The sequence below is a fragment of the Neophocaena asiaeorientalis genome, unplaced genomic scaffold, assembly GCF_003031525.2.
Source record: "Neophocaena asiaeorientalis asiaeorientalis breed wild unplaced genomic scaffold, Neophocaena_asiaeorientalis_V1.1 scaffold676, whole genome shotgun sequence".
NCBI lineage: Eukaryota > Metazoa > Chordata > Mammalia > Artiodactyla > Phocoenidae > Neophocaena > Neophocaena asiaeorientalis.
In genome coordinates this window covers 25,737-31,760 of record NW_020173914.1, presented here as the reverse complement: position 1 = coordinate 31,760, position 6,024 = coordinate 25,737, and the positions used below count along the sequence as shown (strand labels likewise).

General features: G+C 37.1%; 1 non-coding gene across 1 annotated transcript; it reads right to left on the bottom strand.

The window, feature by feature from the left end:
- Positions 1-1,069: 1,069 nt before the first annotated feature.
- Positions 1,070-1,142, bottom strand: TRNAG-UCC (transfer RNA glycine (anticodon UCC)). The gene has a single exon. It is a non-coding gene; the product is annotated as a tRNA-Gly (tRNA).
- Positions 1,143-6,024: the final 4,882 nt, after the last annotated feature.

Below are 6,024 nucleotides of genomic sequence, written 5' to 3'. Positions count from 1 at the left end.
GTGGACACCCTCGTAACTCAATTTAAGGAAGTAAATCTTATTGACTCAACTTTTACCACATATTCTGCTCTTTCCACTTCCCTTCCCCAGGCCAAGACACCACCATTACTCACACCAACTGTATCAGTAAACTTCCTGGTCTGGTCTTTCTGCTTCTACTCTTTTTGCCACTCTAATCCACCCTCTAAAGAGCAGCCAGAGAGAAATTTATTTTTTCTTTTTTTTTGCGGTACGCGGGCCTCTTGCTGCTGTGGCCTCTCCTGCTGTGGAGCACAGGCTCCAGACGCGCAGGCTCAGTGGCGTGGCTCACGGGCCCAGCAGCTCCGCGGCATGTGGGATCCTCCCAGACAGGGGCATGAGCCCGTGTCCCCTGCATCGGCAGGCGGACTCTCAACCACTGTGCCACCAGGGGAGCCCCAGAGAGAGATTTTTAAAAACAAAATTATGTTGTGCATTTTCTGCCTAAACCCATTCTAGTATCTTCTTACTTAGTATGAAAGTATAAAATTCAAGTTATTTTCCATTGCCTCCAAGGCCCTAAATGACACAGTCCCTGCCTACTACCTTTTGCCCTCTTCTTCCCTGTTGTTCCATGTGTTCCCGCCATACTGGCCATTATTCTTCTCGAGGAATATGCCAGACTCCTTCCCAATTTCAGACCTTTGTGCTGGCTGTGGCCCCTAATGCTCCCACTGCTGACTCCTGATTGTTATTTAGCATCAACTTCAATGTCACCTTCTAACAGAGACCTTACTCAAGCCAAAGGAACTCTCCCTTGTCGTTGTAATTTATCTTTATTTTACTTTTCCCCATAACCATGATCACTCCCTGAAATCATCCATTCTACTTACTTGCCTTCTAACTACAGTATTAGATTCATGAGAGCAGAACTTTGTTTTAATCACTACCACTCCTAGGACAATGTCTGACCCATGACAGAGGATCAGTAAAACTTTGTTGGTCTTGGTTACCTCTCCAGCCCCTAATACTCTAAGATTCCATGATTTGAGGTCTCATTCTTTTTTTTTTTTTTTTTTTTGGCCTTGCTGTGCAGCATGTGGGATCCTAGTTCCCTGACCAGGGATTGAACCTGTGCTCCCTGCAGTGGAAGTGCAGAGTCTTAACCACTGGACCACCAGGGAAGTCCTAGGTCTCATCATTCTTAATTTCATCATATCCGAAAACAACTTCAGTGCAGCTTATTCCTTATCCCTATGATTTCCTTAGCAAGGTAAATTTCCTTTGACTTTTGAGAAAAGTAAATTAGAAAATGAACCAAATTATTTTCAATAGGAACTCAAGGAAACATGCTTGCAGGAGTTTCAACAAGTGCCCTGTTAGTTAAAAGAAAATGATGTGTGGGCTGAGTATCTAACTAAGCTCCTAATTTCTCTGCACGTATTTATCATTAACCTATACACCTAACTACTCATTTTCACATCTGGGTGTACACTGTGGTTATTATTACAGAATCAGGTATTTCACCAGACATACTTTTTTAGCACACAGCAAACATAGTGTGTTTGACTCTTTCATTCAACTCCCAACAATTAATGCTTAAGTCAAGTATGCATTTTCCAAAATTTAATGAAACTACTATCAAAATAGAATGTCAAGGTGCCAGCTGTCTCCTGTTTGGCTTTCTGGAGCTTTATTTATTGATTAAGTGGCTTGCATCTCTACAAGGCCACCACTCACTTTTCTAAGGCCTAGACCACAGACCAATCTATTGCATGTCTGTTAAATTTTCAGCAGGCAGTGCCTACTTGAATATAATCTACCAAAAGTTCAGTCTTCTGATATAAGCCACAATAAATCAGTGGATAGATACTTAACTCTCCCAGAACTCAACCTAGAGGAAACAATTCTTCTCATGCTCAAGGAGTCATGACAACAGCTGAGAAATGCTTCAAGGAGAGCCGAATATGCCTATTGATGGGTTATTTAAGCTTTGACTAAGTAGGAGTTTTATGTTGAGGATACTCATGAACCATGCTTTACAATTTTCCTAGTAGGATATATTGCATATGTGATGATCCAACTACATGTGGAAGTTTCCTTTGTATGTGAGGGATTCTGGCAGTGACACCTACCACTCTTGATAGACAGGAAGCTCTTGATGATAGGACTCTAGGAGGATTTTTCCCTCCTTCTTGGCTACATAGGCATTTCTCCCTTGTCTATACACTCCCTTTGGAGTATCTTTATTTTGAACAGTGGCAAGCATTTGGGATATAATTAACTGGGGTTACAGGATTAGGGTTAAGGAATTGAAGTGTTCTGTGAGTTGGTGATGAGGTCCTTCCCCTAGGGGCACATATACCCTTCTTCCTTGTACTAATGAAGAAGTATGCAATGGGTACTGCCATTTCTTCTAAGCCTAGGATCTCAGTGATGTCACTTCAACTTCTCAAGCCAGGTAATAAAAGATGTGGTAATGGAAGGGAATGGAGGGAACCCAGAGAGAGAGAAACAAAAGGATAAAGGCTATGCTGTACACAAAGCCCAGAGAAGAAATTTGTAGACTTTCATCACGATTTCAAAATAATAACACTTACCATTTACCAAGAAGACAATATACCATAGCTGAAATATTGTAAGAAGGAAAGAAATTTGGTACGCTAAACAGTGCAAATGTATACAAGTGACAACATGAACAGTCAAATTTATGGGGATGGGCAGATAGAATGGGAAGTAGATAGAGGTGGCATGATGACAATGTCATCCATGATGAATAGTATTCAAGTGCTTATTTGTGTTTTTTTCCCATATTGATAAAACAACTATCATTTTGTACTGAATTTCAATTAAGGGTGCAATCTAGAATGATGAAGGTAAGGCAACTGGTCATGGTTACATGCTTCAAGTTGGGTGAATAGACACAGATGGCATCAGATATCACTGACATGTTGAATATTTGGGACATCTGTGTCATTAATCATGATTATTTTTTCCATTAATGCATTAGGAAGAAATAAGACATTTTCTTTCTAAAAGAAGTCTATCGAACAGAGATTATTTATAGACATCCACATGGAATATCTGACACACAACAGGAGAAAAGTAATGGTACATTCAACTAAGTATAAATCTGTGAGTAGATGAAGTTAGATGCCTTGGAAACAAAGTAACAGATTATACAGAAGAAATGTAGTCAAATATACAGGGGTGGGAGAGTTGGAGTGAGGTATCACACCTACATAGCTAAAAAGCTGAACACTATAGGTAGCAGCTAATTTGCAAAAGGACACACACATAATGGTAAGGGAAACGCAGGTTCCTACAGAGGTACCATATTGAAAGATAAGATCCGCAATCCAAATCTGAGCACCATGATTCTAATCAATCATCTTCCCAAGTTCCCAGTGCCCGGTTCTGGAGGGATATATTATATCCCTCTGTGCTGAAAGTCCGTGGAATATTTTTATCTCTCATGTTGAGCATACTGACATACATACCAAGAAAAGATCATTTTAATATCATTATCAATTAGCATAATCAATAAGTCACAGAAAGAGTACAATTCTGAGCATTCTATTAAATTGGTTGAATAGATGTGGCACTGTCTTATATACATATCTTTGTGCAAGACTTGGTATCTGGGAGGTAAAAGGGTGGGAGGTATGGGGAGGAGGTCAATGAGACCAGTGAGAGTCCTGGATCAAGCTGGAACTAAATTGATTAGCAAGAGGGCAAATAAGGAAACAGGATTGATATGTGTTAAATGTATGCTGTGTGCTACACTTTGTCATGTATTCTACATATTCTATCTTAATACATAAAAAAGCCATTTTAACCCTTTATTCTTACACTAGTCTTAAAGCTGCTCTGAAGTATCACCTTATGCCTTCTCTGCCCTTTAAGCTGTGCTGAAAGTCCCTGCAACTTTAAAGTCTGTCATTTTGAACATACCAAAAAAAAAAATTTAATGACCATCATCACTAATTAGCACTTACCAAATATTCACAGAAAAAGTGCCAGTGTGAACATTCTGTTAAATTGGTTGAATAGGGCTGGCACTGCCTTACAGGCAGTTTAAAAATAAATTTTATAGCTATGTTCTAATTAAGAAAGTAATATATAATAGTATAAAAAACTGGAAAATACTGAGAAGCATAAAGAAGAAAGTAAAGTCATCCAGAAGACTCTCACCTATATTTGACCATTATTTATAATATTTGACCAAAATTTGACCAGTATTTATATATTAGTACATTTCTATTCCTCTTCATGTAAACATGCACGTTTTAGCATAGTTGAGAGCATATGATACATAAAGTGCTATATTTTACTTTTTCATTACCCTTTACCTTTAAATAATTTCTTGTATTAGGAACTTCATAAAACATAATTTTGATGCTTATATATTTTGTGTACTATAAATTATTGAACCATTCATAGGATACTATTTTTTCCTAATTCTTTATTGTTTCAAATAGTACTGTGGCAACTGTCTTCCCTCCTCTTTATTTGTTCTTTCAACAAATTGTTATCAAACGCATTTTATGTGTCAGGTACCTTATGCCAGGCACTGTGCTGGGCTTTGGAGGTACCAAAGTGAATAAATGAGGAGGATAGCCTATAAACACAAACAAGTACACTAAAGTATGATAAATGCTAACATAATATTGATATAAAGCTATGTTTACATTTCTAATCATGTATTATTGGGTCAGTGTGAAAAAACATTTTGAAGACTTTAGCTGTGTGCTGCCTAATGGTTTTCCAGATGATTCTCTCAATTCACGAATGCTTGGGAGTGTGTTAAGATCACATTTCTCACCAAACCACTATTAACATATTATTAACGTTTGATAAATATTTGATAATTTTATAAGTAAAAATATTTCCTAATTGACTTATTTCTCATCTCCTTATTAGTGAGGTTAAAGCATATTTTCATATGCTAGTCAGCTTTTTCTATATCTTTATGAACTATTAGTCCATTATCTTTTCATATTATCTCATTGCAGCATTAGTATTTTTCTTATCCATATGTATGTTCTCTTTACACAGGGAAGTTATTTACCTTTTTTGTGATATGATTTTAGTAAATATTCATACTCAATTTTTTTGCCCTTAAATTTTATTTATATTTTTGCTATGCATTAAATTTAAAAATGTACATGTTTATTTTGATATTTTATTTTGTGATTTATTTCCACATAGAATTATATATTTTTTCACAAGCATTTAGTTGAAGGATGTATTTAAGTGTTTCTCATTCATATATAACTTTTTTTTTCCAGTTGTAAAGACAGTTTCTCATCTAGGTCACCATGAGATACAGAGGGTTTATTGACTGGTACTAGAATAGGTCAAGGGAGATATCAGGAATGTAGGGAGCTCTGGCAATCTGCTGGTTCTAAGCATCTCCCTCTGGTGGAATTTCAAGTATCTCCAAGTATAAATTCCCCCCTATAACTTGGCCTTGTCATGATCCCACATGACCTCCACTTACTTCATTCTCTCTCTCTTTATATAGACTGTTCACATTTGCTGACTGAAGCTCTCCATGTTTGCCTATTCAGATTCCAAAGACCATGGCCCACTTCATCTTTATATATCAGATCTCAATCTAAATAAATTGCTGGTCAATATATAGATTGGCTGTTCTTGTGTTGGGGTCCACCCTTTGACTACTCAGCTGGGACGAATAGGAAAGGAGTGTAGTGCCAGTGAGTCAAATTGAACAAGATTTGTCTGTGGGCTGGCCGGTATCCCTTAGAATGGATTGTGGGTGTTGGAAGTCCTGTGATTGACACTGCTGTCAAAAAACAGTTGCAAGTAGAATGTAATTGAGCATTCAGGAAATGATAGTTCTAATCTCAGCTCTGCTGCCAACCAGCTCTGAGTCTTTATTCAAATCTCTTAACCTTTCATAAAGCACAGTTTACTCATCTGAAAAGTGTCATAATTCTATAGTCTTTAAGGTTCACTCCAATTCCAAAATATCTACAGTTATTTTATACAATATTTGACCATCTGAAAAAAAAAAAAAAAAAAAAAAGAAAAGAGATTTTT